The following is a 24857-nucleotide window of genomic DNA, read 5'->3' on the forward strand; positions in this document are numbered from 1 at the left end:
AAGTATTTCACAGTATTCAAAGCTTGCCATCTTTCTTTTAAGGTTCAGTATTTGCACATCTAGGTGGAAGATTGTTTCTGATTTCAGTATTCAGGAGAATTATGAACTTACCTTATTAAACAGAAATGTGTAAATGTAATATAGCAGCATGATTTAGAACAAGCTTATCACCTGCTTTCTTTTTAATATTAACATTTTTAGAATTTTGCCTATACTTTTGTGTAGTAGCTTCTAATAGAAAAATAAGAGCCAGGTGTATTTGAGTGGAAAGAAACTATTTAGGATTCTCAAGACTTTATCTTCTGTAAATCCTAAGTAAATCTTAAATTTATGCATCTTCATGGCATGATTGAAAATACATTTTTATTTAAAGAAAAGTTTAGTAGTTATTAAATTTATTATTTTTAGAGATGCCCACTAAAGTCTGTAGAGGTAGAAGACAAGGAATCTGGAGTTTACATGAAAGTCCACAGAAAAACAGATATATAGAAAGGTAGATAAAACAAGTGTGCCAAATTATTGAAATTGTTGAATCTATAGATAATGGTATGTGGAGGTTTGCTTTCTAATTCTGTTTTTTGTTTTTGTTATTGTTGTTTAGAATTTTCTATACCAAAGCATTTTGAACTTTTGGTGCCCCTTAAAGGTATAGAAGGTCAATATTATGTTGAGAAATGCTAATAAATTAGTATTTTAATAGAATTAAAGTATATTTCCAATATAAATAAGACGAGTTTTAATTAAGGTTCATTTCCTTTTTAGTCTTCACCATTTCACTGTTTTTGAAAGGAAAAGTAGAACTGCTAAAAACAATAACTCCACAGTTATTATCTCTTAAGTGGGAACATTGTTAATTTAGGAAGGAATGTTTTAAAGTAAAGACATTCAATTTAGTTGAATCTCAGAATCACAGAGGAGGAATCTATCCTAATGAGTTCTGTTGCATTTTCTCCTGTTCTATGAAATGTGGAACTATGTTGCCATCTAGAATAGTATATGTATGCTCATGTTTATTAAATTGTGTACTAATGCAAGATATCCTAGGAATAGTCAAAATATGACAAAAGTGCCCCCTTGAATATGGAACATTTCCGTATTCAAATGCTTTGTGAGGGCTTGTTTTTTTTTTGTTTGTTTGTTTGCCCTATATGAAATGTGTTTAGTTTACTGTTTTGTTGTTTCATTTTGTTTTTGCAACCCCAAGTGTGTTTTGCATTTCATTTTATTTCACTGAATGGGCTTTATGTATGTACCAGATTGTCTGGATTTTCTATTTAGTGAGTCACAGTTTTTTGAAGAATTTTGGGATTTGTTTTAAGAAATAGGCTGGTGAAAACAGTTCTACATAGAAGAATTTTTCCTGATTAATGTGTTCATTTTTGCCCTTTGTTTTAAGGGGACCAGTGAGGTGAGGCAATTCACTGATTGGTGAGCAGGTTGAAACTCACCCTATCTTTAGTTGCTGTTGTGGGCTCACCTCCCACGCTCACACTCATTATCTTAGGTCACAGAGAACAGCTTCCAAGTTAGCAGCCTGACTTACCCCAGCTGCCCAGTAGAGGGTGCATTTTGAAATCAGCTGTTTTAGGTACAATTTGCATATTATAAAAGATAATTTTAGGAGTACTGTTTAGTGAATTTCATTTACATAACCATCATCACAATGTAAATTTAGAACACTGGAAGAACTTTTTCCTTAAAACATTCAAATAAAATTAATCGTTGGGTTTCTATTTTTTCTTTTATTTGTTCTTTTTAGATATACATGGCAGTAGAGTATATTCTGACATATTATAAATACATGAAGTATAACTTTTTCTAATTAGGATCCTATTCTTGTGGTTGTACATGGTGTGGAGTTTGACTTATGGTGTATTCATATATAAACATAGGAAAGTTATATCCAATTCATTCCACTGCCTTTCCTATTCCTATTCCCCCTCCCTTTCCTTCATTCCCTTTTATCTAATCTACTAAATTTCTATTCTTCTTCTGACTTCCAATAAAGGGGGATCACAATTAAATTTTGTTGTAGGTTCAGATTAACTGACTCCATGTGGAATCACAAATGGTACGCCAGCACTGTCTCATAATTTCTTTGATTTTGTTGAAATTATGCCACAGTATTATTTGAGTATTGCTTTCTATAATACCCATTTTATAGTAACATCGTATGATTTTTTAAAAAACTGAATCTAACACAAAATTTATTTTCTCTACTTTGCAAAAGTGACCATGTGAAATTCCCATGATTTTTATAAATTGTACTAAAATCTTTGATTATTACTGTGGCATTTTTCTGAGTGTCTCTAGCAGGATGGGATGGTAAGTATACTCTGTCTCTATTGGTCTAGAATGGAAAATATGGTTAAATTTAAGGAATATTTTACATGAAGTAGATCATATCAAATAGATAGAAAAAATGTCATTTTACTAGTTTGTGTGTTATAAGATTATTCTATTTTGTTTTGTTCATGAAATAAGAACAATTTTGACCTTTAACTGATCAAGATTGAGGAACGTTTGTTACCTTGGTAACCTAATACAAGTGCCATGTGTCATTTCTTCCTATAAGACTGAGAATCTGGGAACTTTACAGATTTAACAGTGACTTACTTTGATTATTTGCTTATTTATGGTTATTTTTACAATCAGGTACCTACCTTATTTTACTTTCACCTATAAATGTTCTTGGCTTCAATATCTGACCTTGTCTTACAATCCAAAACTTTTCTTGATTATTACCTTGAAGATCTCCTACCTAGTTTTCACTCTTCTTCTCTGTCACTGCGATACCAGGAAACCTACCTTTATGGGTGTAGTTTGTGTAATACAATTTTTTTCAGCTCCTGTTTAATTATATTAGTAAATTAATTTCTAGAAGTAAAGTTAGCAAATCATAGCATGAGTATTGAAATATTTGTAGCACATTAATAAACTGTTTTATGAGATTTATAATTTTAATCATCAGAAAAGGATGCATGGAGTGCCCATTTCATTCCACCTTCATTAGTATTCCTTACAGTCAACTCTTACTTTTAATAGTATTATTGTTTTCTTGATAAATTATAATCATATAGATTAATGGGGTACAATGTGATGTTCTGATAGAGATATACAATGTGCATGATTCAATCCAGCTAGTTAATACATCTATCACCTTGCTTTCCTGTCATTTCCTGTCATTTTGAAACATTTAGAAGTTACTCCTTGTTGTTTTGAAATATATAGTGATTTACTGACTATAGTAAATCTGCTGTGCAATGAATCTCAAAACCTCTTCCTCCAATTTGAAGCTGTACCCTTTTATCAACAACTCCTTACTCCCTCCCTCACTTCCCTTGTACCCAGCCTCTGGGAAGCCTCATTCTACTCTCTACTTCATGAGTTCTACTATATTAGATTCCACATCTATGTGAGTTCATCCGATATTTATCTTTCTATGTCCAAATTATTTTACTTAGCAAAATATCCTCTGTGTTCATTCATGATGCTGAAAATGATAGGAATTTCTCTTTTTAAGGCTGAATAGTAGGCCATTGTGTGTGTGTGTGTGTGTGTGTGAGAGAGAGTGAGTGTGTGTGTGTACATGCTTATGCATATATATATATACACTATCCATTCTTCTGTGAATTGACCCTTAAGTTATTTACATTATGTTGGCTGTTATTAATAATACTGCACTGAACATGGAAGTATAGATAATACTTTTTCAACATACTAGTTTCATTCCCTTTAGAAATGTGCCCAGTAATAGGATTACTGGATCATTTGGTAATTCTATTTTTAGATTCTGAGGAATTTCCATGCACTTTCCATATGGCTTATATGAATTTACATTCCTACTGACAGTGTACATCAGTTATTTTTTTTTCCATATACTGGCCAACACTTTTGAACTTCAGTCTTTTTTTATAATAGCCATTCCAACTAGAGTGAGGAAATGTTTCATCAAGATTTTAATTTTAATTTTTCTGAGGATAAGGACATAGAGCATCTTTTTTTCATGCACCTGTTGGCCATTTGTATGTTTCTGTTAGAAAAATGTATGCTCAGGTCTTGTGTCCGTTTTGTGGTCAGGTTTTTGTTTGCTTGCTGTTGAGTTGTTTAAGTTCTTTAGACATTTTTCATATTTACTCTTTTTTGGATGTTTCTCCCATCTGTGGAGGTATCTCTTCCTTTTTGCTTATTGTTACATTTGCTGTGCAGAAATTTTTTAGTTCCCTTTTTTCTGTTTTTACTTTTGTTGCCTCTGCTTTGGGGTCATATCCAAAAATCACTACCCAGACCAATGTCTTGAATCTTCTTTCTATGTCTTAAGTAGTTTTGCAGTTTCATTTTATTGAGGAAATTGTTCCTTTCCTATTGAGTACTCTTGGAATGTTAGTCAAAAATCAGCTGATCATATAATCTATGGGCTTATTTTTGGGTTTTCTTTCCTTTTCCATTGACCCATGTATCTCTTTTTATGCCAGTATAATGCTGTTTGTTTCCAATCAGTTTATAATATGTTTCACAGTCAGGGAATGATACCTTCAGCTTTGTTTGTTTTTGTTCAAGATTGTTTAGCTATTTGGCATATTTTGTGGTTCCATACAAATTTAAGGAATTTTCCCCAATTTTTGCAAAAAAATAACATTGGAATTTTGGTGGAGATTGCATTGAATCTGTAGATATAATTAATATGAACATTTTAATAAAACTAATTCTTACAGTCCTCGAACATGGAATATCTTTCCATTTGTTGAATTTTCTTGTTTCTTTTGTTAGTTTTTCACTTCTGTGATTAAATTTGTTAAGTATTTGTTGTTGCTCTTATAAATGGGATTTTTGTCTTAATTTACTTTTTGGATAGTTTATTATTAGTGTATAGAAATACTACTGATTTTGACATGCTGATTTTTTTAATCCTGAAACATCTGAATCTGTTGATTAGTTCTAACAGTTTTTCTGGTAGAGAGTCTTGGAATTTTGTATGTTTAAGATCATGATGTCAGAAAATAAAATTTCCTTTCCTGTTAGGATTCATTTTATTTCTTTCTCTTGCCTAATTGCTTTGACTAGGATTATCAGTGGTATGTGGAGATAGTGGGAGTCCTTGTCTTCTTCCTGATCTTAGAGGAAAAGATCAGGAAAGTGTTTCACCTTAGACAATGATTTAGTTACAGATTTATCATCTGGCCATTATTGTGTTGAGGTACATTTCCTCTATACCTAATCTGTTGAGAGGTTTAAGATATTGAATTTTGCTAAATTGTTTTTCCAGCATCTATTGAGATGATCATGTTTTTATCCTCCTTTTTGTTAACTTAGTGGATCACATTTATTAATTTGCATATGTTGAACTGTCTTTGCATTCCACAGATAAACTGTACTTGATCATAACTATTTGAATCTTGACTCAACCATTTGTTAGCTATGTAATCTTCAGTGATTATTTAACTTTTTGTTTGCATTGCTTTGCATCTGTGAAATTGGATACTAACAGTACCTAGTTTGAAGAATATTATGAGTATTACGTGAGATCATGCTAGTGAATGTTTGTGAATGTTTGGAACGCACAGTAAATATACAGTAAATGCTCAAAACTTGTAATCATTGGAAACAGGCATTTGAAAAGTATGACTTTATTTTTTCTTCTTTACAGTTTTTAGAATTTAATGTATTTCTTAAATACTCTGTTAAGAGTTTTGTTTACATTCTCAGATTCAGTTCTTTAGGAAACTCTAAGGAAGGTTTTATAACCGTCACCATTTACAGGTAAGGAAACTGATTGAAAGTTTGATAACTTTCTGAAGATGATACAGAAAGTAATTGACTGAAGGGAAATGGAAATAATTTATCAAAATAAATCTAGCTAAAACAAAACAAAAGGCAAATGCTGAAATGTATATATTCTTGGAATGAAAATTTTTAAAAAATAAAGACTAAATATTAAAATAGGTAAAACAAAATGTTAGGACACACTAATAATGAATTTTGGTTGTTATTCCTCTTATATTAATATAAATCCTTTAATTTTCAGATATATAAGAACTCCATACACAGTCTAAATATAAGCTATTTTTGTTTCATTTAGTCCTGTTTTTATTATACATAAGTTAAATGACTTTCCTACCCTCATCTACTGAATCTTCTAAATTTGCTACATCTGAAGCCCATGCCAAATTCAGATTTCTGGCATTGATCGGAGAAAACAGTTAAGTCATGAAAAAAAAAAATCAGGTCTGACCCAGCCCAATAACTTTCTCAGACAGTGCAGTCTTAGCTCCTCAATTCCTTGGGACAATTTTACTTGATTTTAGAGTCAGGTTTTCTTAATTCCCAGTGTCATGCTGTCATCACTAACATGATTCCTATTTGTCCTCCTATAAAATAGAAGATTTACAGGTACCATATGTTCTTATATGTCATAGATGTTCAAATATTTTTGCATTAAAATTTTTAGTACTAAAGACATTCAAAAAACCTATAATTTCTATAACTTTTACTTCAGAGCATTCTAATCAAATCATCTTCTTTTGTGGTATTTTTTACTTTATGATTACAAGCATTTTTTCTGCTTTCTCCCTTTTAATGACAGCCTAGTGCATAGAATCACATTATGTAAATTGTTTCAAAGTAGGTCTTGTATTTCCATAACTGTATATAGTATTTGCTAATATCCTGCAATGACTTTGTATGAAGAGCTGGCAGAATACATGCCACAGGGTATGTACAGGCAAACAAAGGATATCCAAAGGCAGCCTCTTAAGAAGAGATGCTCATAGTCTTATTTACACTGAGAGAGACTTGATATTAGTCAAAATATTCATGGATTCAAAGATTTATGAAATGTGGTGTAATCAGTGTCTCAATTTCTAGCAATCACTATAGTTTAAATTACTATTATCCTACTAAATATTGAGCTTCACGTCTGCAGCCCTTAGCAGAAGACCTGATGGATAATCATTGCTTAATAAATGTTGCTTTAATGAGTATTTGAAAACACAAAGAACCTTACCCTTAAATAATTTTGATTATAAGTGAAATTATAATATGCTTACATAATGTCTTTGAGCATGCTGTTTTCTCTTACCAAGTTTGGATCACTAGTCCATGAATCCCAGAAAATCTCTTCACCTTGGCTAATTCTGATCATTTTAGTCATTAATCCTTTAGGAAAACTTTTCAGGCTCCAGTTTGGAACAACACTCACTGTGTGACCACACTATATAATGTGACATAATAGCCTCTTAATTCTTTCCTGTCACTGTACCATGTGAATATGGCATTCTTCCAAGTTTTTTATATAAATTACTAATGAAATGCTCGCAATAACCTTTTAAAAATACCTTTATTTTATTTATATATTTTTATGTGGTGCTGAGGATCGAACACAGTGCCTCACACATGCTAGGCAAGTGCTATGCTACTGAGCTACAACCCCAGCCCCTCACAATAACCTTTTGAGGTAGGAGATAAGACAATTTAATTATTTTTAGAAAAGATGTTGAAAATTAAAATGTTTGTATTTGCAAGAAATTAAAGATGAACTAGCAAAGTCTTGTAATCAATTTTTGTATAATTGATGTTTATTTCTTGATTAGTAGAGAGAAAAGGATCTGGCAAATGAGTCAATAGCAAAAATAAATTAAAAAGTAAGGTGAAAGTCCCTAGAGAGATCAAGAGCTATATTTTAATACTCTTTAATTTTTTTAAATTTAATATGGTATTTTTTAATAATAACTAAATATTTAAAATATTTCCATGACGTCCTGTTGCACTTTGAACAAAAGTTAGACTCCACTTCATGGCCTACCTGCTTGTAAATTTCAAGTGCCCTTTCTGTTCCTCAATTATGATCAACCCTTTCTTTGTGAACTATGAACTATATCTTCTTTCTGCCTAAAAACTCTGCCCTTAGCACATTCCATAAATGGCTCTTATTGATTAGTTTTCATTTCTCCAACGTGAGGGCCTTCCACACTGTCTAAAGCAACCCTTTCCTCTCTACCCTGTTCCTCTTTCTCACAACCCTTGTTCCATTCTTGACAGTTATCTACAATTATATTTATTGACTTACACTGTTTACCTATTTATTATGTTTCCACTTATGTAGACTATATCTTTCGTGAAAGATGGCAATGTTGTTCATTATTATATCCACAGCAAATAGAGCAGTATCAGGAGTTCACTTGTCCCCAGTTAATATTTGAATTTAAAAATTATATATAATATGCTTATAATTAAAAGTACTAACATAATTTCTAGGTGGTATTATATCAGTTAGTAATATGAGGTTTGAAATCAGTTTCAATTTTCCACAGAAAAAAAATCTGATTAGGAAGTTTTATCCAGTGAAGCATAAAATAAACCATATTTTTAAAAATTATTTAGCTTTGGATAAGGGGTTTCAAGGTATTAGGATGAAAGAGCAACCTATTAAACTCTTCTTCATTTATATCAGTTATAAATAGTAGGTATTTTCTATATTTCCCCTAATTCAGCATGTATTTATACATATGCACTCTCTCTATGTATATGTAATTATATACACTTGACATATATATATGCTTTATATATATATATATATTTATTTATTTATATTCACCACAGTGACCCCACCATCATGTACATCCACAAGAATGGGGTCTTAATTAGAATAACATATATTCTGTGCTTGAATAATTGTATCAAAATGGATTCTACTGTCATGTATATCTAAAAAGAACTAATAAAAGTAAATAAATAGGTTTGTCTTACCCTGACAAAATTCATGAAAGTACTTCTTCAAATAGAAAAAAAAAATCTCTGGACTCAGGAACACTAGACTCTTTTAAGATTCTTGCACTTTGTTAAAACTAAGAAAAATAAATGTAGGTGTACACACTAAATATCAAGGTTCCAGAATGCTGATAATGATGTTTGTGAGTGAGCTCATGCTCAGTAACATAATACCATTGACTGAATGGCATAAGAGAAATTTATTTCTTGCAGTTCTGCAGGCTGGAAAATCCAAGATAAAGTTTCCAGCCAACTCATCTCCTAATGAAGGCTCTTCCTAGTTTGCAGACAGCTGTCTTCTTTTTATGCCTTCACTTGGCTTTTGCTTCGTACATTCTCACAGGTGTGAGGAGGAGAATGAAGGAGAGAGAGATACCACTTCCTCTTCTATCAGGGCCACTGATCCTACCATGGTGGCCCCACATTTGTAAATAATCTAACCCAAATTACCTTCCCAGATATCCCATTCCAAAGAGGATCATATTGGGGATTAGGGCTTCAACATATGGATTTCATTGGTACACAGAACTTTCAAACCATGGCAACATGCCTTCACTCTCCTGGGAACAGATGATGAGTCTTTTTAGAGATTCTTAGTCCAAGAACCATCTAACTATTGACATCAGGTATTTCCAATGTAGGACTCAGGTAGGTCACCTTAAGTTGAAGCTCTCAAATAACAGTCTCAATCCACTTGTGCAATTTCCTGTCAATTTTATAGGCCCTATTCTACAATATTTGTATGTAAATGAAGATTTTTAAACACTCAGAGAAAACTTATAACATGAAAAATGGAGGGAAAAGTTACAAATCTAGTAATTAACTTGAAAAAAAAAAAAAGGCTCTATCCTAGAGGAAAAAAATCTTTGAAAATGCTGTGAATATTTTCAGAGACATAAGAAAGGATTGTGTCCATGAAATGAGAATGGGATGCTTTAATTAGAAAGAGAGAGGTCAGAGAACCAAAAATATCTTTGGAAATAAAAGCACAATAGCATTAAAAACAAAACAAAACAAAACAGAAGACTAAGTTATAGAAGGTAGTGTTAAATTAATTACCCAGAAAACATAGCAAATATGTAAAGTTATAGGGAACATGAGAGGAGATTTAAAGAAAATGGATTAAATCTAGGAAATTCAAGGTTGGTAAATAATGAAAGATCCAAAAACAGAAAAACAATGAAGAGAACAAATAGCTCATTTACTATTAACATATAATAGAAAATTATCAAAGGATGTGTCCAAAAATAATTTCCAGAACTATGAGCACCAACTTTGAGATGAAGAGGGTTCACTAAATGTTAGGAAAATGAAAAAAAAAAAAAAAGTTAACCCATCTTTATGGGACATCTTTGAAAGATTTCATAAAACCTGGAACAAAGGAAATCTGATTGATGTACTGAAAATAAATACACTCAGTGTATTTCAGTGTTGGTGTTAACTACAGATACATCTCTATAAAGTTCATAATGCATGTATAGAAGATATGCCCTTCTAACAAAAGTGAACAGTAATTACAGCACATACAAAACTAACTAAAGGTAAATGATGAGGTAGTAAATTTGAAAAGATTTTTTAAATTATACAAGGGAGGAAAAGGTAATCTGTACCTGTTTTACCACTTTGTTTTTTTCTAATGGCAACTTTATATTCTGAACTCAAATAACTGTCCAATTCATGAAACACAATAGGTTTCACACAATACTAAATTTACTTAGCTTTAAGGAAAAATAAAGAAGAGGAAACTACGTAGATGCCCTGTGTAGTAAGTGCATCATGACACCCTGGCACGCATCTGGTAACCTAATCATTCTGCACTTAGGAAATGAGAGATGGGTCTGAGTACGTGGATAATTTAAATTCAGGGAAACCATCAGTTCTGGGAATCCCAGTGACTGATATAAATTTTTAGGCCTTCCCCTCAATCATATAAGGATCATATGTTTTCCTTCCCCAAAGGAACCACTATACTGATCATGATATTGATTATTCCCATGCAGTTTCAATACATTGAATGATTCTCTGTCTAGCAGAAAAATATTAGTTATGCATCTTCTCATATACATGACTTTTTACATAAATCAGCTGAGCATCTCAATTTTGATAACCCCAGGGTGGAGGTATTCTGGAGCCAATCCCATATAGATACATAGAGATAACTGGACTTTGATTTTCTTAACTCTGAATCATATTACTTGTCATGCCTAAGGTATTTTTTGGGATTTTGTTTACTTGTATTATTTTGTTTTAAATGAGTCTTATGTTCCTTTCTCTTTTTGCTATCTCTACCCACCTCTACCCCAGTGGTGGAGCAAAAAATATGTGGTGGCTTCAAATTATATAGGACTTAGTTTGAATCCCAGGCCAAGCTTGTGCAATTTTAGCTACATTATTTAACCTTTCTAAACTTGATTTTCCTTATCAGTTAGCTGAAGCAAATAATATTTGCCACATAAAGTCTTTAAGTAAATTGAATAAAACTGCATAAAAACCACTTGAGAGAGCTAGCCTTTAGAATATAGAAAGTGAACTGAATTCCTTATCTTCACTGTTGATTCTGTACCTTTATTGAATATCCACCTTGAGTTTGCCATTGTACAAGGGAATGAGAATATAGTGATGAATGACATAAGCACACACCATGAGTGATGGAGTTTACTGTTTGGCAAGAGGTGAAGGTCGAGAAAATAAAGGACAGGAGGCAACTGACATTTATATATACTCATATAAGTGTATAATAATACAACTGGAAAAGTTCTGCAGAGGAAAAGTTCTGCAAAGGAAAAATCAGGTGAGCTCAATATAAGCCTATTCAGTAAAGAGATGAGGAAAGAAGTAACACCTGAGCTGAGTTTGAAGAGTGAGTAATAGCATTCAGAACATAAAGGAAAGAAGCAAGAGTGAACATTTGGCTAATTAGAAGTCATGGTAGTAGTGTAGCATGGAGATGGTAGCTTGCACCAGGATGAAGTTAATAAGCATGGAGATGAAGGGAGAAAATAAAAAGCAAAGAATTAGTGATCACAAGAGTATGTTCAGCTTGCATCTCACCTATTAAGTAATACCTATCCCATAGAGTAGCTGTGAGGAGTAAGATAATTGCTTAATGCAGAAGATTGCTTAGTACTTGGTATGATCATTATTTTTATTTCCATTATCATTCCAAAATTCCCTATAACATTCTTTACTTCTCTTTTGCTCATTGGTGCCCCACTTCCTTTCCATGCCTAAAATTTTGATCTTTGCTTTATATGCTGTATTAACTGCTTTCCATTCCTATGACAAAATATCCAGAGCTGGAAATTTATAAGGCAAAGAGGTTTATGTTCAAAATTTTGGAGGCTAAAAATCTAAGATTTGGTTTCCCCACATATTTAGCCTCAGCTGAGGGCCTCATAGCAGACAGCTTCACAGTTGTGGGAATGTGTGCAGAAGAGATCACATAGAAACATAGGAAGCCAAGGACCCATGAAAGGCCAGTCTTTTTCTTTTGTAAATACCCACTCTTGCAGGAATTAACTCATTTGAGAGACAGCATTAATCCATTAATCCTTTCCGAAGGTAGATTCCCCCAGTGACCTAACCACCTCCCACTAGGCATCAATGAATAAAGATTATACTACTTTTCCCAGTGCAACACTGGCGACAAGATTCCAAAACATGAACTCTTCTGAACCATAGCACGTACAGCAGATGTTATAACCTACCTGACCTCATATGGTTCTTTCGTGACAGTCCCATATTTAGTTTTCTCCTTTCTTCTTTTTTCTTAAATTTCTATCTCAAAGATCTCCCCTAACTTATTCAAATCAGTGTATGGAAAAGCCACAACTCTGCCATTAAAAAGGTAACTCTATGACCCTGTCATCCATCTCTATTCCTTGCCAGCCTTCTCAGTCTGTCTAGTCAGTGTCTTTATTCTTCACCTTCTGTTATTCTGCATTTTTAATACATCAGAAAGCATTTTTGACCTTCAAGTTTTTTCACTATACTTGAGAGGGGAGACACAAGTAAGTAATAGATATTTCAGAAGTTTAGCTGTGTGAGAGAGACTAACTTATGGATCATAGCTTAAACTAATATACAATCTTGTCAAATTTTGTAGAGTCTATACTCTATATACTCTGGTCACATTCCTGTCATTGTATTCAAGCTACATTCATTTCACTGATAGATGCTAATTTCTTAATTGTCAAATTCAGGAACATCTTTTCCCTCCTCATTCTACTAACTCTTTCTTCAGTATTCACTCTTCCCAAGATTTCTCTCCCCCCTCTGCCTACATCTTTATTCCGACTCTCTCTTGGTTCTCCTGTTGATCTCACCACTCTATTTTCATCATCTTCTTGGCCTGTTTCTGCTCCCTAAATATTAATATTCTGTAGAATTTTGTCTCTGGCCTTATTCTTTACTCAATACACACATAATAATTTTGACATCATATTAGGTTCTAGAGATTCCAAGATAAATATAGGTATACTGAGATGAAAAAAAAAAAACTTTAAAAAAATTGTTTTTAAGTCCAGTTGAGGACACTCACATAAAATAGGCAAAACAAAATATCATGGAAACTCATATCAGACCTGTTTCCGTGACACAATATGAGGATTAAGACAAAGCACCTATTCTCACCTATAACTTGTGTTTATGGGTAATCACGACCAAATCTCTATTTTTATCCTTCTTCCTTTGATATTTTTTTGGGGGTGTACCAGGGATTGAACTCAGGGACACTCAACCCCTGAGCCACATTCCCAGCCCTATTTTGTATTTTATTTTGAGACAGGGTCTCACTGAATTACTTAGCACCTCACTGTTACTGAAGCTGGCTTGGAATTCAAGATCCTCCTACCTCAGCCTCCTGACCTGCTGGAATTACAGGCATGCTCCACCTCACCCCACTCCCTTTGATTTTTTTAAGTACTTTCAAATCCAACATGTCTACTATGAGGTGCATTATATTCCACTCTGTATATCTATTTGATTCTTTCTATTCCCAGGCTCTGTTATTAGTATTATTAGCCATTCACTTGCTTAATCTATAAAACCAAAGTTATCACCTTTAATTCTATTCTCATTTCCTAAATATAAGCACTATCCCCACACATCCCATTGCAGTTGATGTCTCTTGCCGTGAAATAGTATAATAGTCTTTCTAAAATCCACACATCTCTTAGTCTTGGAAATTCTATCATCTGTATCTCTATTGTAGTTTCTTTCCAAAGCATAATTCTGCATATAGACCCATTCTGTTGAAAGTGTGCAATGCCTGTTTCCTCTTGTATAGACTCTAGAGTCTTCACTTACTGTACCCAACCTACTTTTCTTTTTTTTTTTTTTTCTTTTTCTTTGAAATTATTTTTCACTATCCCAAGGGATTTTGTTCTTTTGTTACCATCCATCTTTTGTGAAGCCCCTATTTTCCAACTTCTGTATAGATTCTCAGAGGCCTGAGATCACATTGATTTTTTTCTTAACCTTTTTATCATAAACTAAAGCACAGATAATGAAAGCCACTAGCAGCACCTTGTAGCATTCCTCCTCAGCCCCTGAAATATTCCCTGACTATGTAAAGTGGCTATAATGAATTATTTGTTCTTTCCAAAACGCATCTGTTCTTCATACCCTTGTGTTATTTTCTGTCTATAATGTCCTTCCTTACTTTTCTAGTGTTAGACTTTCATATACCTTTCATGACTCAGATATACGTCATTTCACCTGTCAGTCATTCTTTTTTAAATATTTTTAAAGTTGTTAATAGACCTTTATTTTATTTATTTATATGTAGTGCTGAAAATTGAACCCAGTGCCTCACACATGCCAAGCAAGTGCTCTACCAGTGAGCCGCAATCCCAGCCCCCTGTCAGTCATTCTTAATACCACCAAGCCTCCCCATAGGCCTTTGTCCATGTCTTTGTAACAATGTCCTTTGAATTCATGTTGTTATCTATTTTCTCTCTGGCTATTAATCCTTTTAAGGTCAGGGAGCAAATATTAATCATATGTCTCTTTCATCCCATTCCCAGAATCTAGAAACATTATTAGATTCATCTATACTGGACTCTCCATAAGTGTGTTTGGTGAATTCATAAACATTTTTGATTTAAAAAAATCTTTGAATCTTTGAAATAATCTTTCTGACAGTTGTTATTACTGAGTCACATATTGGTCTGTTCCCAACTTAAACTTACATTTCATTCAGTGTTCACATAAGTTATAAGTTCCACTGTCTCACCCACCCCTGAGAACTATTTAGTAAACTTTGGAATTCATTTAATCATTTCCCACTGAAATCTCAACCAACTATGAGGTTGTAGATCTTGAAAAGGTTAATCATTAAAAACATCATCCCTTTACATTAAGTTTTCATAGCTTTTAAAACATTTTTGGAAGAATAGAGGTGGGTAATATGCTATGGTTGATGGATGTTTTAATATTTCTAAGGAAACTAAAAAATGTGTATTTTTCTATGGAGATTTGTTCAATATACTTTATCTATTGCTATAAAAAATGGTAGCTATGTGCTATGAAATTTGCTGAAATTTAAAATTTGGTTATAGTAACTAGACACATTTTGAAATGTTTAATTATATTGTTATATCATAGTTCATGTATAAATATGTAGCAATGAGTCCCACTGTTATATATAATTATAATGCACCAATAAAAAAGAAAAAAGAATAGTAACTATTAAAAATAAAGTATCACTATAAACTGTAAAAAATTAAATAATGAAAATTTAAGATGTGTGTGGGGTGGGTACATGTTGGGGAAATTTATTATTCTGCGTAGTCAGTCATTTTTCAGTGGAAAGAGATTTTCCAGGTGATGATTAATGCACATCTGAGAGAATACCCAAGATGCAGATTCTGGTTAGTTTTCCACTCTACTCTAAATTTTATCTGGATAAATTTAATAAGCAACTTTAATCCAGATTCCTGAACGTGATGTCAATCAATCAATCAGTCACACTTCTGGCATTAACCTCTACCCTCAATTTATATGCTATCCCTTGTCATTTCTTTACTTCACCTTATTTAAGGTCTTGAACTTAGGTAGCCCATTGAAGCATGAACTAAAGAAGAAACTGATATCTTTAAACATTCCAGTCATAAATCTAATTATAAAAATTAACTTAGTTTTTATCCCTCACCTAGAGATAAAATAGTTGGACTCAGATATTGGTATATTTTTTATAAAGATAAATTTTGAAAATTTTATTCAAGAACAGAGAAAACTAACACTTGTAGAATTGTTCAACTAGATCAGTGAATTGATTTTCTATTATGTTTTATGATTCTAGGATTTGTAATTTTTAAACAATTTAACAATTTTAAGTTGTTTGTAAATATTGTGGGGAAATAGTTATTCATTGAAGTTTTCTAAGATATATCCTTTTTTTTTTTTAACCAATGATCATAAGTTGTATATGAGACTTTTCTGTTTGAGGAGAAAATATTCTATCAAATACTACTTAAAAATTTAAGTGCATTATTATTTTAAAATTTAGACATGATAAACTGAAATGCATTTACTGTATAGTCAGTGTTTAATCATCACTCAAATGCTAAATTCAAAGTTTCACATTTCTCAGAACAGCCATTGTAAACGAATGACATACTTATGTTCAAATGAACTTATTTGTGTTTGGGGCATTGTATACACTTAAGCTTATGGTGCTCTTCAATCCTGGTTGTACTCCTTTTCATTCTTGGGTATCAGCACATGTGTGTGTGTGCATGTGTGTGAACACACTTCCATATATAAAATGGGTTCTTATTCTTGGCATATGGTTTTAAATTGTAATTTATACCTTTTTTCTTAAATTGCTTCTCATGTTTATCGGGTTTTATACTAAGACCGAAATTTGACATTAAATTGTCCTTTATTATGTATTTTTCCTTTTATGTACTTCTGCTAATATTAGAATAGATGTTGAGATATTATTGAGCAAATAGTTCTGTTACTATCTATGTTAGTATATATATATATATATATAAAGTATTTTAATTTAAAAATATTTAAAAATAACTCAAATGCTAATTAATAAAAACCCTATTGCAATTGGAACCTTAGGCCCTAGGGGATTTGACTAAGTTCTCAAAAACTCCATAAAAACCTTACCCTTTTGCATTGAGTTTCTTCAAAAAAAAAAGAAAGTTCTTGTTCAAAAATACTAACAAGGATATCCAAAAAAAGGCATCTAGTCATCTCTGAATCTAAAATATTTTACTTCACACAGGACTTAAAAACACCTGAATTATTCTCTTACAATTCATTTCACCAGCCATAAGAAAATTTTGAAGAACAGAAACAATGAAAAGGGTTGGTAAATTAAAAGTAGAATGAACCCTTTTATATATTTTTATTTGACTATTAACTAAAATTGTGTGTGCCAAGATTTAGGTTAGTTGAAACCCCCTCCAAACTAAGCTTATGGAAACAGTAACTGATCCTTCTAACATTGTGTTTTTTAATACATCACAAGAATGCATTTCCCCAAAAGTGTAAGATCCCTATCTTGAGATGTGATGAAATGCTTTAAAAAATTCTATAGTAGAGAAGAAACATCTTTCTTAAAATTCTAAATTGTGTAGCTAATGTGGGCTCACACAATAGAACCCTGCACATTGAAATATTTTCTCATTTTTAAGGGAATTAATGGCTCTCCACCAGCCCTTTAACATGTAAAATGAGTAAGTTACTTGTGTCCAGTACATCCAAAAAAGAGCCAGGATAAAATAAACATAAGGGGTTGGATATCTTGGAAAAAATCTGTCATGGGTTTGGGTTAATCATCTCCAGAAGAAATTCAACTTGATGCCTGAAATGTAAGACTTCTTGGAGAAAGCAGAAAGGCCTGAGGCAGTGTTGATCTGAAAGAGTGCTCTCCATGGGTCAGGTCTGCTCTGCTGGCAGAGTGCAAACCCAGTTCACAACCACGGCCTCTGAAAAGTTGTAAAAGACTGCAGGGGCCTTCCAGTGCACGCACTCCAGCTTTGGTTACATAGTTTTAATGGCCTGGACTCTTATTATAAAATAAAACTTAAAAATAAAATCTGTGCCTAATTTTCCAACCCTCTGTCCATCAGTGATAGTATTGCTGCCTTCAACATTTGTGGAATAAATCATCAATTTCTTGAGTTTTAGTGATCGCATATAAAAGTATTTTCAAATACGTCACTCCTTTATTTGGTGCATTTTTCATAATGTTCTATTCTTAGACTGGAAAATGAGTTATTCCAGCAACACTTTGGGTTAATTGTCATCTATCATCTTTCATACATGTTTGAAGTAATTTTTTCTAGCCATGTGCTTTCCTCTGTATATAATTCCTTCTACTACATGCTTTGGAGACTGGGAAAAATGATAATTTTGATTATCAATAATTTTTATGAACTTTAGGGAAACTAATCTAATGCTAAACTCAAATACTTACTCTCTTTGCCCCAACCTTCCTGTTTTTCCTAGTTTCATCATCAGATATAGATTATTTACTTGAATTAATCTCAGGTGAATATAAAAACAAAAGGAATCTGTCATAGATGAGTTAATCATTGTGAGTGTAGGAATAATCATATGGTTTTATACGGTATGACAGTAAAATATGCTGCTAAATTACCATGGCAAGATTTAAATCTACTTTAGAAGAAAAATAATATAAAGAAATACTTTTCAGTTCCCTTTGTTTCTACATCTAATTGTATTGCTCCCAACCGCCAAGGGAGTTGAACTCGAATAAATTGTTAATTAAAATATCTGTGCATGTCTCAAAGATCATTGTTTTTGCTTACCCTTATACTCTTTCACTCTTGCAATCTGTTTTTACTCTTGTAACTATAGATTTTTCTTAAAATTGCTATAATCATATAGGAATAAACTGACTAGTTCTAGTAAAGAAACTTCAATCTTTAGACAACATAGGAGTCAATCATTTGAATGAATTGAGTCCTAAGTGCTGAAGCATTTCAAATCCGTTTTCATTTGACCACTTGGTGACCTGATAACTATTTCCTGTCCCTAAATAAGGTTGTGACCTCGGTCTTAGAGTGCGAAACTCAGATAATTTTAGAAACAAGTCAAATGCCATAGAATTAGAGAAGTAGAAGACAGTTCAACTGAAATTCATCCTTTCAAAATGAACTTACATGTCTTAATATGAAAAAATAAAAATAAAATGTGTAACTATGTATTCATCATGTTTAAAACTATCAGATTATCTATTTATTGCCCACTAGAATGATCAATCACCTAGTGTTTCTAAAAGATTAACTGGCAATACAATTCCTCATTACTAGTCCTTTAAGCTAATTCATATAATAACATAAATAAGTTTTTAAAAGCCTGCATGTACCATTACTTCTATTTGCATAACTTACCAGAAGAGTTTGCAACCAAGTTAGGTTAAAAATTAACCTCAATTATATATGTATATGTTTGTGTATGTGTGCATATGTGTGTATGAGTGCACACTATTTATAGCTGTGGAAAGTTGAAAGTCCTAAGCAAACAACAACAAAATACCTGTACATTTCAATCAGTAGGTTGGGTTGTTTCCAACCACCTTTTTTAGCTGTTGAAATACCTTTGGCAATTGGATTAAGGGAAGGAAGACTCTTACAAGTGCATTTTGCTGATCTGAAAATGTAATTGACTATAGTTTGTTTTCATAATTTTTTTTGCTTTTCTATAACTTGGATGTGAAATATAATGTTATGAAATGTTAATTATTTTAATGAGGTCAAGAAGTGTTTCCTTAAAACAACAGTTGTAATGTTTAACATACGTTTGATACTTTTTCTCCTTGTATAGTTAATAAAATCATAGATTAAAAATATATTAGAACTAAATTTAAAAATATGATTTTTAAAAAGTAAATATTAAGAAAAGTCTTTGAAATTGACACAGCCTGAGCTGTTTAAACTGAGATTTACACTTTTCATAAGGATTATATACTCTATCAAACAAAATAAATCCTCAGTTTTGATCTAACATATTCTAAAGAAGGATTTTAAAATAAGCAACTAATAACTACAGGGTTTGTTAAACAGTAAGAATATGTCACCTTACATACTGTTTTAGAATGTGACCTGCCATATTACTCATGAGGACCACACTTGTTCATTGAGTATATACTAACTAAATAGTCGTGAAAATAGAATCTCACTTATATTCATTTGAATGTTAAACTTCCACCAGTATCATTCTGATGATTTTATAATTTGGTTTATTGTGGGTTTTTTTTTTAATTGAGAACTACATCTTAGAATTTCATGTATATTTAATATTTACTATTAAAAATGACTTTAAAAAGTGAAAGATAAACTAATGTAAAATAAAAACAATAATCAGACTCTTGATTTTCTTACTTGGAGTTTATCTGAATAAAAGAGTCCTTAGAATGCATTATTCAATCATGATTCATGAAAATTTTATGTAAAAATAAAAATAGTAATTTTAAAGTTTACATATTTAAGTTGCAGTCATAATAAAAACTATAATATACTTAAGAATGTTTTAAACATTTGTCATTAAATTAGTAACAAATGTCATCTGAGGTTTCTGAAAAACTAATGGTAATGATTCAAAAATTCCAAATTGATGTGAGGAAAATGTAAACTAATATTGTACAGTATGAATTTCATATAAACATGAATGCAACTCTATTCCACATATATTTTATTTTACTACTTGATTTAATATTGATTTACATTTCAACTACTTATGAATTCACCTTTTCTACATACTAACTACTATTTATGAATTTTATCATTTTCAACAATTACTTTTTTCAAATTTAAATGCTTGTAAGTAAAATACATGCAATGACATGTAAGTGGTGATTAATTGATAAAATTTGAGTCTCTTTAATTTCAATATAAAACTTTTACCTTGTTATTTTCAGTATAATACAATTCATACAATAAAAGTGTTTAAATTGCAAATATTATCCTATCAAAATTTTTTAAAAAGTTGAGAGCAAATAATAAAAAATGCCTTTCATTGACAAACTATGCATTTAAATTTTATTTTGTCGTTGTCATTGCTCAGGTCAGACAACAAAACTTTATTAAGCATCTCATTGTTAAGAAAAAAAAAGTTGCATTTCTAAGATTAAAAACTGTGAGGGATTAGGGAGTAGAAAGTAAACTCTAAGTACCAGGAAAATAACTCAGATTTAACCTACAGATGACCTCAACCTGTTTGTTCAGAGGACAATTCTAAAAGTATACAGGGAATATTCCCATTTAATACAATTATTTGCTGTAAGCCTTGACCCCAGTGACTGTCACAAACCAGATCTGAATTGGCCTATTCTCTGATATGGTGACATTGCTTCTGTTGCCTCGATTGTGACCTCTGATTGCATGGTACCCTTGAGAGTTCTATATAACAAGCGTAACTCCTAGTTCTTAGCTAGGAAGGTTGGACTGCTTGAACAGATTTCTCAGTCTCCTTAGTCTGAGTTACATATGCTGTCTATTCTGCATAGGATACTATGTTTTTTTGTATATGTACATCTGTCCTAGCACTTTAATAGTAGCATTTCATGACTAGTGAAATATGCAAACATTTCTTTTTCCAGATAAGAAGTCTTGCAATTTATTAATTTTTATTTGTTTTCAATCAGGATTATTGGTTTTATACATTTTAAAAGTTTATGTTTATGTAATTATTTCCTTCCTGCCTTCCCTTGCCTATCTCAGAGAAGTATGCCCCCATCTCCTTAATCCTACCATCTCTAGGAAGCATAGAGTTGACGGAGAGAGGTAACATGGAATATATTTTATGAGGACGATCATTAGATAAAGCAGATTTAAAACTGCCTTTAAATTGAATCTTTACCACTGTCACCATGGGCAAACTACTTAATTCATTGAAACTTTCCACCTTCTCACTATAAAAATTGGGAGCATCATTCAGAGTTTTTATAAGAATTAAATGAAAATTAATGCAATGTAAAGGGCATATCACAACTCACAACATAGTAACAGGGATAAACTGTGTACATCAATGGATACAGGATTGTTCATGAATTCTTATAATCACAGCATGGACTGAAGACTGTTCCATTCACAGCAGCCCAAAAAGAATAATTTGCATAGTTTTATATATAGCCTAACTGAAAAGTAGGATCAGGATCATTTGGAATCATTTATTTTTTGTTTGTTTAGATGTGATTTAGATATTTAAAGTCAAATTACAAATGGGCACTATAGTTGGAAATTTAATTTAAACATTTTCATGCTAAGATTCAGTGCTTGTCCACCAGTGTTTTTCAAACTTTATACTTTAGCAGAAAATCTATTTTTTAAATCAAATATTAACCAAAATTCAATGTAGCATAAAATAGCTGAGAGTATATCTGCTGTGATTGTGTCTGATCACTTGACTATTTCCTGTAGCAGCCACTAGGGTACATTTGCAAAACCTTCTATGGCTTCACAGAGTACATTTTAAACTTGTGTGACCTTACCAGAAAATAATCCTTTTCCTCTATCCTTATTTTGCACCCAGGACCTGAGCTTAGTGCTTATCACATGCAGAGCTCTACATTTTATAACTGTAATTAAACTCTTTTTTCTAGATGCTACCTAAAGTTCAGTACTTGGTTGGTTCACTGAGATCCTCAGTATTTAGGATAATGCCTGGCAAATAGTAGGCACTAAGTAAAAACATCAGGCAAATCATAAAAAATACTCCAAAATTAGAATAATAATTAAAAAGTCATATAGCTTCTAATTATGTTTTGTATTTTACTCGTGTCTGTTGTGATATTTCCTTGTTCATTCCAAATTTTAGTAATTTGAGTTTTCTCCCTCTTTCTCTTTGTTAGTGTGGCTAGGGGTTTATCAATTTTGTTTATTTTTTCAAAGAACCAACTATTTATTTTGTTAATTTTTCCGATTGTTTCTTTTGTTTCAATTTTGTTGATTTCGGCTCTGATTTTAACTATTTCCTGTCTTCTATTACTTTTGGTGTTGGTCTGCTCTTCTTTTTCTAGGGCTTTGAGCTGTAGAGTTAAGTCATTTATTTGTTGATTTCTACTTCTTTTGTTGAATGCAACCCATGAAATAAATCTTCCTCTAAGTACTGCTTTCATAGTGTTCCAGAGATTTTGATATGATGTGTCTTTGTTCTTGTGTACTTCTAAGAATTTTTAAATTTCTCTCCTGATGTCTTCTGTTATCCATTCATCATATAATAGTGTATTATTTAATCTCCAGGTATTGGCCAATATCATTCTAAATGGTGAAAAACTGAAAGCATTCCTCCTAAAAACTGGAACAAGACAGGGATGCCCTCTTTCACCACTTCTATTCAATATCGTTCTTGAGACTCTAGCCAGAGCAATTAGACAAACCAAAGAAACTAAAGGGATACAAATTGGAAAAGAGGAACTCAAACTATCCCTGTTTGCTGATGACATGATTATATATTTAGAGGAGCCTGGAAATTCCATCAGAAAACTCTTAGAACTCATAAGTGAATTCAGTAAAGTAGTAGGTTACAAGACCAATGCTCATAAATCCAATGCATTTTTATACATAAGTGATGAATCTTCAGAAAGAGAAATTAGGAAAACTACCCCATTCACAATAGCATTGAAAAAAATAAAATACTTGGGAATCAATCTCACAAAAGAGGTGAGAGACCTCTACAATGAGAACTACAGAACACTAAAGAAAGAAATTAAAGAAAACCTTAGAAGATGGAAAGAGGTCATCTACATCAAGAATACAAATAAAGCAATCAACAAATGGGCTAAGGAAATGAACAGACACTTCACAGAAGAAGATGTATAAGCAATCAACAGATATATGAAAAAATGTTCAACATCTCTAGTAAGATAAATAAGAGAAATGCAAATCAAAACTACCCCAAGATTTCATCTCACCCCAATTAGAATGGCGATTATCAAGAACACAAGCAACAACAGGTGTTGGCAAGGATGTGGGGAAAAAGGTACACTCATACATTGCTGGTGGGGCTGCAAATTAGTGCAGCCACTCTGGAAAGCAGTGTGGAGATTCCTTAGAAAGCTTGGAATGGAACCACCATTTGACCCAGCTATCCCACTCCTTGGCCTATACCCAAAGAACTTAAAATCAGCATACTACAGAGATACGGCCACATCAATGTTCATAGCTGCTCAATTCACAATAGCCAGATTGTGGAACCAACGTAGATGCCCTTCAGTTGATGAATGGATAAAGAAACTGTGGCATATATATATATACAATGGAATATTACTCCGCCATGAAGAATGATAATATTATGGCATTTGCAGGCAAATGGATGAAATTGGAGGATATCATGCTAAGTGAGATAAGCCAATCTCAAAAAACTAAAGGACGAATGATCTCGCTCGCTAATAAGCGGATGAGGACATATAAGGGGGGGTAGGAGGGTTTAGTGTTTGGGTTAGGGTTAGGTTTAGGGTTAGGGATAAGGAGGGTGTTAAGAATGGAGGAAGGAAGGACTGTATAGAGGGAAAAGAGGGGTGGGAGGGGTGGGGGGAAGGGAACAAAATAACAGAATGAATCAAACAACATTGCCCTATGTAAATTTATGATTTTTAATTAAAATAAATTTAAAAAAAGTCATATAGCATAATTGTTCTGGTTAGGCTACTTTAGTGATCCAAGGTTAATTGTTATGGATGATTGCATTTCATATTACAAAAATAGTGCACTAATGAAAAAGTTTTAATTATTTAGTATTTCACTGATTATAACATGAATTTTTCATTTTAACTTTGAAGAACTCAGAATGTACAGATAATATACCAGGTGACACAAAGATGGCAACTTAGAGTGACAGGAAGGTGTCAATTCTATAATTGACAAATTATAGAAAATCTCTGACATTTTCCAATAAGATCAAAGCATTATATATCCTGTGAAATAATATAGTACTCTAACATTTTCAGAGTACTTATATAGGATATATCTTAGACTGGCATATTTAAATATGACTGAAATAATTGGTAAAATACTAAAATAAAATTTATCTCTTTGGTAAATAGCTACTTCCTTGAGTGCCTCCCCAGTACCGAAACCCCACCTGCTCTAACTTCCTTAACTCCT

The 24857-nt window shown here is 32.2% G+C and overlaps 1 protein-coding gene across 1 annotated transcript in view; it reads left to right on the top strand.

Annotated features, from left to right (window-relative positions):
- The window catches only part of LRRIQ1 (leucine rich repeats and IQ motif containing 1), a 168201-nt gene that overhangs the window by 106684 nt on the left and 36660 nt on the right, over positions 1-24857 (top strand).

This window comes from Sciurus vulgaris, assembly GCF_902686455.1.
Source record: "Sciurus vulgaris genome assembly, chromosome: 5".
Lineage (NCBI taxonomy): Eukaryota > Metazoa > Chordata > Mammalia > Rodentia > Sciuridae > Sciurus > Sciurus vulgaris.